This window comes from Protopterus annectens, chromosome 3.part1, assembly GCF_019279795.1.
Source record: "Protopterus annectens isolate FY-2018-M chromosome 3.part1, PAN1.0, whole genome shotgun sequence".
NCBI classification, from domain to species: domain Eukaryota; kingdom Metazoa; phylum Chordata; order Ceratodontiformes; family Protopteridae; genus Protopterus; species Protopterus annectens.
In genome coordinates, this window is record NC_056732.1 from 1765176517 (window position 1) to 1765189218 (window position 12702).

Below are 12702 nucleotides of genomic sequence, written 5' to 3' on the forward strand. Positions count from 1 at the left end.
GAGTTTTCATTTTTTTCCTAAACATATACTGTTGAGGTATATGCCAAGTAAAGAGACAGAAGTTAGCTAATACTGCCGTCTGATTCTTGGCATTTCCAGAGGTGTGGCAGTGTGTGTGTGTGTTTCACTATTTCTTGGTTGATGTTTGATATTCCCGATTCTAAAGAGTTCACTACTGTTATCTCGGGTATGCAGCTGATGAACTGTGGACTGGATCCTTGTCCATGAAGGCTGGTTTTGGCTAGTCTTTTTTTAACATATTGACCTTTATTTCCAAGTCATTATTGCAGTCTTACACACAATGCAATTCCCATGCATACTGTACTTCAGGTTCCACTCGCCTCAATTTTACTCTGATTATTCTACTTACACTATGACTAGTGCTTATAAATGAAGAAGAAAAAAGCAAATAACTAAAAGTTAGGGAGTACAGATAAATGCCATCCTTCAGATGAGATGCTAAACTGAGGTCACATTAGCTTGAGCTGGTAGTAGCACAAGTAGTGGTAGCTCAGGTGGATGTAACAAATCCCATTGCACCTAAGTTCCCTGATGCCCTGGCCAAAATGTCTCCTAGTAGCAGAAATACTACCTTCCCTGGAAAAGAGACTACTAGCCTAGTGGGATTAACTGGTCATCAAAGGATAAATAAAATAATAAATAAATGTATTTTATTCTTTTACTCATATTTACTTTGAAAAGCCACCTACTTGTTCCAACTTTCAAAAGTTTTAACTCACTTCCTCTTTGGTCTTTAACAGAACTATATACGTATCACCCCATAACTACTTACATAATTAAACTGCTCTTTTTTTTCTTTTTTCCTCCCCTTCCTCTTCTAATCTATCTCATCTTTCGTACATTTATGCCATTTTGTCCTATGTTTTTTCTTCTTCTTCAAGTTGTCACATTAGTTCTACTAATTCTTCCACCCTGGGTGGTTCAAACGTTTTCCATTTTCTTGTTATTTTTTCCCTACTATCATTATCAATCCCACTAATTCCTTGCCATTTGCAGCAATTTTTTTTCATATAACCTCAGCAGCAAGAGTTTTTGTAATTAAACCTAACACTCCTGAGAGCATTGAGTATGGCCTGTAGGTCTCTTGTGTAATATGTGCTGCCATGTAATCCTCCCTCTACAGCAAAACCGGTACATGTCTTACCCCAAACATCCTGGCTAGTCTAGATGGGATGTAGAAATACTTGCACAGACATTTTTATGTGAAAATTTTAAATTTGCAAGCTTTAGTAATAAATCTGGTTAACTTTAACATTTCTGCTCACACTCTGTCCTCAGTAATCAAGTCTAATTCTTGTTCACATTGTTATGCTTTTTATTGACTTTATCAGAACCTTCTTTATTCTCTTCCTTCCAACTTTCATCAATTCTTTTGCTTGTCTCCCTTGCATACTTCTTATATCAGTCTTCCATATCAGTTTCTGTTCTGTCCCCTCCGTGTTCCATTCTATCCTAGCTTTCTTCCATCTGCTTTTAACACCCTTTTCACATTCTAGGTTTCCCATGAACTGAAATTCCTCTCTAATCTCCTCCCATGTTTTTATGCTGTCATTTTAATTTGGGACAATACCTGACTCTGTTCTGTTTTGTTTGTCACATCCATACTATTTTCTTAGCTTCCACATTTGTTTGTAACTCCCTACTGTAGCAAGCCTGTCTCTCCAGTTTATCCCCCCAGATCTAACCAGTTTATAATGAGCACTCCTTTAGCTTCATTCATTCAGTCCAACTACATGAGTCTGCCCATGGTTTCTAAGTGTATCTATTATATGTCCCCTCCTTTTCTTGGCTTCCTCTTCCAGTCTGCCTCATTTTTTAAGTCTACTAGTCTCAATATAGTTGCTATCATACATACAAATATTTCAAGCATGGGCATTAATGCCCTTCTAGCTTGCCAATATACCAACACACTTGTTCTCGTAATAAGTGTCCAGGTTGTTAAAAATATCTAAACTAGTACTTTCTTTAATGTAATTTGGTAGTCTGTTCCATGCATCAGTTACTCTGTCAGAGAACCAATTAGTACACTTCTCATGCCTACAGAATCTTCTACATAGGCTTTCTGATGATTCTCTACTATTTTTTGATAACCCCAAACATTCCCAGAGGTAGTTATCTCTAAATGCCCTATATACTTGAATAGGATCTCCTCTTAGATATCTGTAAGAAACACTGTACAAGTTCAGATATTTTAGGCTTTCATAATAACTTAAATTTTCACATCCATGGATGTCCTTGGTATATTTCTGCTGCACTTTTTCCAGTTTACTCATGCTTGTTTTCTTATAGGGTTTCCATATTGTTATTCCATATTCAAGTTTGGGTCTAATGTAACTAACAAACAATGAATTCATCATTTTTGATTTCCTATATTTTATAAATCTTTTTATACAACCTATAGTTCTATACCTATCATTAACCAATTGGTTGATATGATTAGAAAAACTGACAGCTGAATCTACCCATATACCCAGGTCCTTAAATGAGTCTACATTTTCAATCGCTGTGTGCTGTATTAAATATTCACCTTTCAATTTATGTCTTCTATATCTCATATGCTTAGTTTTTGATGTATTTATCAGCATATGATTCTCCTGTGCCCAAATGGTCAAGTTAGTCAGGTTATTTTGCAGACATGCCTTACCTGTAACACATTAAATCAGTTTACTCAATTTCAGTTCATCTACATATAGACTGTAGAACACCTCAGATGAAAAAGTTAGGCCTGAAAGATACAATCCAAACAAGTAAGGGCCTAGTACAGAGCCCTGTGGGACACCCTGACTATAACCAAACATTTCACCTTTCCAGTTGCTGTATGATACTTTCCATGTCCTATTTGTAAGCAATACAGCTATCCATCTTATCAAAAGTACATCAATACCTAGTTGTACTAATTTATTGATCAGTGTTTTGTGTATGACCCTGTCAAATGCTGAAGTTAAATCGATATAAATTATACCACAGCACAATTTTTCATTCATACCTGTTATTATATTGTTATAGAACATTATGTTACATGTGGTAATAGATCTGTTTTCAACATATGCATGCTGATATATGGTTTCAAGTCCCAACCTATCCAGTTCTGACAATAACTTGTCCAATATTACCCTCTCCATTATTTTTCCACAACATGAAAGCAGACTTAGGGGTCTATATGACTCTGGGTTTGTCCTACTCCCCTTTCCCTTGAAGACAGGTTTAATAAATGCATGTCTCCAATCTTAGGATTCCCACTGTATTTATATGACCTAGTGAATAATAGCTATAATGGTATTGTAAGTTCTTGCTTAAGTGTTCTCAGGTCATTCTTACTAATTCTGTCTCTTCCCTGCTTGGTTTGGATTCAGTTTATGCAGTTCTTTAGGCATGCTTGTAAGGTTTTCTGTAAGTCTGGAACTCCCAATCCTCCTTTTTCCAGGCTACTCTTGGGTCTTTTCCTAACCCAAATATAGTCACTAATTAGTGGTTTCTCTCTTTTAAATAAATCTATTCCTAGAAATGTCCAGAAGGGCTGACTTATGTACATAAACTGTGAGATTATACATATTAGTACTCCTCTTACTCTTTGAGCTGTGTCTAATCTTACGGCTTTCCAGTTCTGTATTTGTTCCTTTACTTTTTTTATAAACTTTCTCATATGTCGATTTTACTGACACCTCTATTGTGTCCACTGCACATATCACTAACTATTCAATTTCTTTCTGCTGACCTCCCTCCTCCTCCCTTACTTCTTTCTTGTTGTTTCTCCTTTGGATTAATACTTGCTTTGTTTTTTCTTTGTTTATTTTGTAGACTGATGACTTACCAAAATTACTTAATTCCCACATTTTCCCCAAATCTTCTACGTCAGTAAAATATTGTCATAGGTTGGTACTAGGCTATCAGCCCTAGGGCCTATACAAGCCTAGCCATAACAATTCCCTGGTTATTTCTTCCCACAGTATTTACTTCCCTGGACCCCTGTCTAGCAGGGAGACTGATGTGATCCCTGGGGTGAATTTCCTATCTCCCATCCAATCATCAAAGTTCCTTTTGAAGAGGGCCAAAGAAGCGCTCTGCTTGACATGTATAGGCAGTCTATTCCAGAGTCTGGGGAGTCTCTGGGTCAGGAACCTATCCCTCCAGCATGTTTTGTTCATTGTGATGAGAAGGTTTAGATCCCCGGAGTGTGTGTCTCTGAGGGATTGAGATTTCTTTAAGTGCAGCATGTCCAACAGCTCCGTGTTTGACATGGCCTTGTATGTTAAGCAGAGATCGCCTCTGAGTACACGATATGCGACAGAGTATAGGTGGAATTTTTTCAGACAGTCAGCATAGGGCATCTACTTTAGGCCTATGATTCTTTTAGTGAGGTATTTCTGCGGCCTTTCCAGTTGTTGCAGCTGTCTTGAGAGGTACATACCAAATGGGGCATTGTATTATATAATGGGTCTAATGAGGGCAGCATACAAAATTATTTTTTTTTTCTTTTCACCTTCCCAACTAAATCCCTTCAAATAATCTCACTTCCTTATTGCCTTAACGCAAATAAGAATGGACACAGCAGGCAACCTACACTTTACTTCTCTCTTTGATAACTGTGCCCAATAACTTTCTCCTTATTTTAACCATTGCCGTTGTTCCTTCATACAGAGCTTGTACTGTATCCTTCCATTTCTCTGCAACTCCCACTTATTTGCTAATTCAAACATACATTTTCATCTTGATCCTGCACAGTCAAGCACTTTCTCAGCATCCAGAGAAATTAGAGCTAAATCTCTCCACTTTTGAGCTCCCCTCATTATCAGTAAGATCTTAATTATCTGTCATCCTTCATCCCCCAACAAACCCAGTCTGATCCTTATGTACCATTCTTTGTAGCAATTTCCCAAGTCTGTTTGAATGTATTTGCATGAAGCACTTATAATCAAGGTTCAGTAACAAGACTGGTCTGTTGGAGGATGGAGACTGCAAATCCTTCCCTTCCTTATTAATCACTGATATAATTGCCTCCTTCCATAACTTTAGTAGTGGTGTCTCCCCTTCTATTTTTCTGTTAAATAATTTCAGCCATCCATGTATCACTTTTGTCTTTTTCAATTTCCCACACTTCTACTGGCAGATCATAGCTTCCTGGGGATCCCCCTTAGACCATCCTTCCCTATGCCCTTTCTATTTCTTATTTCACTGTTGGGTCTGCCAACTTCTGATAGTCCTCCTCATTTAGCCTTGGTAACTCTGGGTATTGCCACCTCCCTACCTCCTCATCCTCAAAGTTTTTTTTATATAGTTGTGGATAATATCCTCTGAATCCCTGTAATATCTCCTGTAATCATGTTTTAATTTTGTCCCAATCCCTGTTTTAATCATATAGATCCCTCTTTCTACCTTTTGTTGCCTTAATCTTGTCACTAGTTGCCATGGGGCTTGCACTAATGTATCATCCGTACACACTTGTTGATCTCCCACCTTTAACTTTCTGCCTGGTTTCCAAAATTCTGTTAATACTTTCTCCTTCATGAAATATATCTGGAATCAGATGAGCAATGGGCAGGCTTTTCTTGTATCATCATTTCCCATCCGCCATGTGATCCTGGTGGCTCTTCCTATCAAAAGCTGCTCTGTTGGAATGTTAGTCCACCTAGCTATTAGATCACTGGCAGCCTTAACACAGTCCAGTATCTCATATTCATCAGGGATGCCCATTATTATCATGTGTTTGTGCCTAGCTTTGTCTTCCAGGTCAGCTGTTTTTGCCTTAAGACAGCCTAGCCAGATCTCTGCTGATTCAGCTGGTGTCTAAAGTTCCTCATTTTCAACAAACAAGTCCTAGTGTACTGTGGCATGCTCATTTAGACCATCCATCACCTCTATTATTCTCTGCTCCTAAGACGCCAAGTTTTCATGCAATGTGAGTTTCACTTCTACTAACTCGTGCCATATCATCTCTCACATGTCACTTACTCCTGTCCATTTTTCTAAGCTGCTGCCATCTGCTCCAGTTCTACTTTCTTTTTTCTCCCTGACTTTTTTGGCTCTCTGACCTGGCACTCATTCACGTCCTTGCTATTTGATTTCTTTTAAATCTGTTAAACAGGCACATCCACTTAGGTTTTATTAATTTTATTGTTCGTGCTGTGAAGATCTGAGGAGTTCTTACCACTCAGTGAGGCACTATACCAGAAGTCCATGGTGTTGGCTAGCCTTGATGTGCTTGTACCAGTAATTTTACAGACCCTGGTTTCATTTTTGAGGGTTGGTGTTTTTTCATTGGCATTGAAAGATGCCACTGTTATCTCCACCCTCAAAAAAATATCTTTGGATCCAAATATTCTTGACTACTGCCCAATCTCTAATCTCTCCTTTTTGGAGAAACTTATTGAGTAGGTCATCTATAACCAGCTTGAGAGTTATCTTACAGTTAGTGGGCTCATGTACCCCTATCAATTAGGTTTTTGCACTCACCAAACCACTGATATAGTTCTTGTCTTCTTCTCCTTTTGGCTACTCCCGTTAGGGGTTGCCACAGGGGATCATCAGTCCGCAGAACAAGTGGCAGTAGAGTTTTACAGTGTCGAGTTGCCAGCCTGGTGCCCAGCCTTCCTCAGAATGCATCCTCGTACAGCTCTTGTATGAGTTTTCAATTAATTTCTTTGGCAAGCAAACAGCTGCCCTATTCAGTGTTGCTCTTCCTGGATCTCTCTGCTGCATTTGATACCATGGACAATGGCACTTTGATGGAAGGTTTATAAATGTATTATGTTATTTCTGCCACAGACTTAGAGAGTAGTTTATCTCTTACCTCTCTGGCCATACACATAAGGTCTGTTCAGGGATCAATTCATTTTCCATGTACCCTCTGGAATGTATCACAGGGTTCTATCCTAGACCCTTTATTGTTCATGGTTTAGCTGCTTCCTTTTGGAAATGTGCTAAGGGAGAGAGGGTTTAGCATAGGATACTTTATGATTTATTGCATTTGTTGACCGGGAAAGTCAGATTGGGTACAGAGTCTCCTTTTTAGTGGAGGCCCAGGGAGAAAAGCTCCAAAAAGCTAGTTATGCTGATGATGCACAGATCAACCTTTCCTTTCCCCATGATAATATGGCAAGTATATATTCCTTGGATGATAGTTTAGAAGACATATGATCCTGACTAATTAATAACTAGCTGAAACTGAATACCTGAAAAACTGTGGTCTTCATAGTTTATGCAACCTTAAGACACTCCTCCTCCTTTGCCCAGCTTTATCATGTGTTGTGTTAACAAGCTTGAATTTGTTGATAAGGTGCATAATATTGGTGTCATTTGAGATTCCAGACTAAAACATCAGGACCAAATGCTGACCATAGTGAAGTCCTCATGTTTCCACCTATGAAATATATTAAGGATTAAGAATCTAATATCTTAAAAAAACTGATATCTTAGTTGTTTATGCTATGGTCAACACAAGGTTGGACTACTTTGATGTCCTATACCTGGGACTCCTTAACACTGAGTTGCAGTGCTTACAGATGGTGCAGAACTGTAAATCACAGCTATTTACTGCTTCATCATGTTACCAACATATTACATGCATTATGTGCAACCTGCTACAGGATAATCTGTAAGATGTTAGTGTTAGTTTACTTGTCCATTCATGACCTCTATCCCTCTTACCTACTGCCCTCCTGGTTTTGCTGTTGGCAGTTCCATATGAACATCTTAAAACTTCTGGGTATTAATCACTCTGTCAGGCACCTTGCCTGTGGAAAATGTTACCACAGTGGCCTTGGGAATGCTCATCACTGATCAGCTTTAAGCGGTCACTCAAACAAATATTTTTCATGTGGCATTTGATGGGGTGGAATTAATTAATCTACTTAATTGCTGTTATGAGCATTTATTGGTTATTTATTTGTAAGTTTATTAGTAATCATTATATGGAGTCTTATCTGATTGATGTCAATGGTGTTTTGCACAATAACACCTAAATAAAGTTGATGTCTGTGTGTGTGTGTATGCGTATACTTTTGCAAGTGTGTGTGTGTGTGTGTGTGTGTGTGTGTGTGTGTGTGTGTGTATACTTATGTGTGTGTGTGTGTGTGTGTGTGTGTGTGTGTGTGTGTGTGTGTGTGTGTGTGCATCATGTGTACAGGTAAGAAGATACAAGTGCCAGCTGATAATTCTGATACTCAGCATACCCAGATGGCATCTGACTACTTCCCCCTGAAAGGGAGGAGGGGATGAACTATACCATAGTAATTCCATTCCCTCCTCCCTAAAAGTGGAACAGGCACATATGATGACCATCATCTCCATGGACATTAAATTCATTACTCTTAGACTTCAATAGCCTTCATACTAGCATAAAGGTGGATGTCGAAGCTACTACACTACATTTCTAGATACAATACCTATCTTCCTTTTTATTCTGGTGATTGTGTTCCTAAATTAATTAATTAGTTTGCATGCCACGATCATGGCCAATTGAGTTTAAGACATAGCCAAACATACATTAATAGAAAAGAAAACAAACCATATGAACATTTGTCATATTCAGTGCATTATACATTAAGTATTTTTTTTCTTTTTAACAATTATTCACTCCATTACATTAACTGTTTAATTGCTGCCTTCCATTAAACCTCCCTCCTCCTGTTAAACATTATTCTGCATATATTGTTTCTATAAATTCCATTTATTTATTTGCAATTTGTTCCTACCCTTTTCTAAAGATCACCACCTCTAGGTCTTTTATCTCCTTTACATTATTCAGTACTTCAATTAAAATGGAAATCAAAACCTAAACCAAGTAAAAGAAACAAAAGAACTGGAAGAGGGATCTTTAGAAAAGGGAAGGAACAAATTATGTAGACATAAATGATAATTGTGGGAACAAATACATACAGAATTATGCTCAGGAGGAGGAGTGAGGTTTAAGAGAAGGCAAGAATTCAGCAATTAATGCAATGTTTGATGATAGCTAACAAAAAAGAAAAGAAAAGCTATGTAATGCTTAATGTATATAAATGAAAAAATGTTAATGTGATTTGCTTTTTTCTGCTAATGTATGTTTGCCTACTTCTTATGTGATACTTTAATAAAGGTGTTTAAAAAAATGTAACTGCTTTCTCTTTCAGTCAGTTTGCCTCCAATAAAAGCAGTCAACAACAAATAAAAAATAGCTTATAACTTTACAGTTGCATTAAAGAATCTCTGTAATTGTTATAAATTTCTGTCAGAACACAATGTACTAACTTCCCCTGGTCTACTGCCTGCACCTGTAGACTTTGTCTTTCCCCATGAGAACATCTACTAATAAAAAAAAAACAAGCTAATAACTTTGATTTAAGAATGCTGCAATTTTCCATTCTTTCATCACTTTCTCTTGTTTTTTTTTAAATCTGTTTATCTACAGATTAAAACAGGGACCTTAATGTTGACATTCACCCTTGTGAAAACATTGGAAATTACATTTTAATTCTACATGTATCAATACACTTTTACACCCCCACTCTGGCAGAAAAAGATCATAGGTTCATAGGTGTGTACTAGGCGAATGGCCCTGGGTTCTTTACAAGCCTAGCCATAGGATTACCCTGGCATTGTGCCACTCAACCTTAGTTCCCAGTGCCTCTGTCGAGTAAAGCCACTGGAGTTATCCCGGGGGTGAATTTTCTATTTCCCATCTACTCATCAAGATCAAATCAGCAAGGTGCTCTGCTTGACATGTATGGGAAGTCAATTCCATAGCATAGGCAGTCTCTGGGTTATGAACCTGTCCCTCCAATACATTCTGTTGATTGTGGTAATGAGGTTGAGGTCTCTGGAGTGTGCGGTGCAGAGGGATTAGGATTTCTTTAGATGTAGCATTTCTAACAGAGCTGGATTAGACATGACTTTGTAAGTCAAGCAGAGATTGCCTCTAAATAGGCGATATGAGACAAGAGAATAGTTGGAGTTTTTTGAGTCTGTCCATATAGGACAAGTATTTAAGTCCTAGGATCCCCTTTGTGAGGTACTTTTATGGCCTCTCTAGTTGTTGCAGGTGTCTATGCTGGCCTAATGAGGGAAGAGTAGAGGGAAACAATGATCTGTTTCTTCCTGGATGCAAAACCCTTAGTAATGAGATGTGCCACATAGAAGGACTTTCTGATCACAGTGGCAATGTGGTGATCAAAAGGGAGGTTGCTGTCAACCTGTGTTCCCAGATCTCTTATAATGCCTTCTGTGTTCAGTGGACTACCATCGATGTGGTAATTCATGGGAACCGGGTTTTTCCCAAAGGGGATCACGACACATTTTTTGGCATTGAGCTTAAGGCCTTGGTTCTGACACCAGTCATTGGTCTCAGTGAAGCCATTCTGTAGGATGTCAGCATTACTTGGGGAGTTAATAATAGCTCCCAACTTGCAATCATCTGCAAACTTTGTCAGCCAGAGTCCCTTCGTGTTGGTCTGGACTTCAGAGAAGTAGATACCAAACAGGAGAGGACCCAGGATCGAACCCTGTGGGACTCCACTCGTGACTAGTCGACAGTCTGACTTGTCAGCTACTTTCACACTGTTGGTTCTGTGAGCCAGTTTGCAACCTACCTACTGATTCCTGAGTGGGAAATGGTATCAAAGGCCTTGGCCAGATCAAGGTAGGCAGTATGAACCACCTTGCCTTCATCCACAACTCTGGTGACTGACTCAAAGAAGTCGACAAAGTTGAGCAGGCATGATCTACCCTTCACAAAACCAAACTGTGCGGGATCCAGAGTTTGGAGATTCCCAATATCCTTGTTTATTAGGTCCATGATGATGTGTTCCACAGCTTTGCATATCAGACTCGTCAGGCTAATGGGGCAATAGTTCCCAGGGTCTGTAGTAGCTCCTCTTTTGCAGAGAGGGATGGCTGTAGCAGTGCGCCATTCAGTAGGGACAAAGCCTGAGTTGAGGCTGTGATTGAACAGAGCACACAGGTGAGGTGCCAGTTCACTCTGTAGTTCATGTAGAACACTGCCAAGGATATTGTCAGGTCCCATAGAAGCTGTATTCTTGGCCTTGGACAGTGCTGTTTTAACCTGTGCAGCAGTAATACTGGGTGCCTGGCAATCTACTGGTATTATGATTGGCCCTTTGGGGGGGAGGGGTAAAGTTAGCACTGAATCTGTTGGCCAGAATATTGGCAATATCTGTTGGCTTGGTATAGGAGGTACCATTGTGCAGTAGCTCAGAGCAAATCTGGGTATTGCTGTGGTAATTCATTACATAACTATAGAAGGCCTTGTGGTTGTCTTTACTATATGCTGCAATGCTGTTTTCATAGCTAGCTTTAGAGGATTTGATGAGGGATCTCAATGTTTGTTGAGGCTGATAAGGGAGTTTTTCCAGTCTTGGGAACATTACATTAAATTTAAATTGCACCTGACCAGCCTTTTTTTATCTTGTTAAATCACATAATTTCTACATCTTATCATCCTTAATATATACAGCAGCTCTAACCTCACTGTACAATACTGTCTGGGGAACTAGCCCAAGACTTCAATGCAGGGGCAATCTCACCAATGATCATCTCCCTGTTGTTGTTACTTCTTCTGGTCTGGCTTGGGATACACCCAAAGCCATCAGTAATTTGGACCACTAAGGCACTTGCTTTAAGCCCAAAGCCCACCATCAGGTTACTGATGAGAGCACTTGCTTCATTTCAGTGGGCATGCTATACTTTCATCATGCAAGTGCATGCTACCACACATGCTCTAATGAAGTTTTCCTTCACCAACTTAGCAATGCCATGTTCACTTCCCTGGTCATTACTGTTTTGATACTGTTAAAGCTGCCATTTACATGGTGAAGATCAAGCAAAAGGATCCAACTCTCTATTCTCCATGATGGTGAGATCAGGTGTTCAAATTCAGGTTAACTGGGTCAAAGTCAGGGCTTTATCCCTTTATGCCAGACAGTCTTAATGGATGGAAATTTTTGCAAATAAGAAGTGAACCTCTGAATGAAATAATAACATATTACAGTGAGACAAGAATGACAGCACAAACATAATTTAAAAATAAAAGTGAAAACAGGACAGCAAACAAGCATAACCACAGCTAAATAGCCAAAAGATGCAGTGCAGTGGCTGAGAAGCAAATTTTTCAGTGAGATATTTTGGAGGCTGTATTGTGTTGCCCGTTTACAAGGATTTCTCTAGGTTGAGAGGGGAAGTTTCCCAACAAATACTGAACTGGTCGGGGTTTGGATAATTGCTTACCCTATGGAAGAACAACAAAAGCTACAATAAGACCTCCAAAAGCTGCCAAGATTGAATAGCAAATGGATGTATGTGACCTATGACAGTGAGACTCATGGGAGACAAACACTACACTCCAAATGTTCTTCTCTGCAATTCTTCTTTTATGAAATTCACATACTCATTTCTTTCCAAACGTGTCTCCTGTAGCACTATTTGTACCCTGCATTTCTAAATACAGTTCAATACTCCTTCCTTTTTATCTGTATCTGTAAGGCCATTCATGTTCCAGGATAAGATGGGCAGCATAGCCATCATGATAAAAAGCTATTTATTCCTACCTATTATACATGACAGATTTTAAGGTGTATTTCCAGCTTTTGTGTTACATGCATATACTAATATTTGGCAAGCTGATCTTTTGTACGGTTGTTTCTTCTCATCTCCATTTTAACATATGTCACATTTTTCAAGTCTTTTTGTTTT

The 12702-nt window shown here is 38.9% G+C and overlaps 1 protein-coding gene across 2 annotated transcripts in view; it reads right to left on the reverse strand.

Annotated features, from left to right (window-relative positions):
- The window catches only part of WDR97 (WD repeat domain 97), a 2414280-nt gene that overhangs the window by 127497 nt on the left and 2274081 nt on the right, over positions 1-12702 (reverse strand). The gene's annotated exons all lie outside the window — the stretch shown is intronic.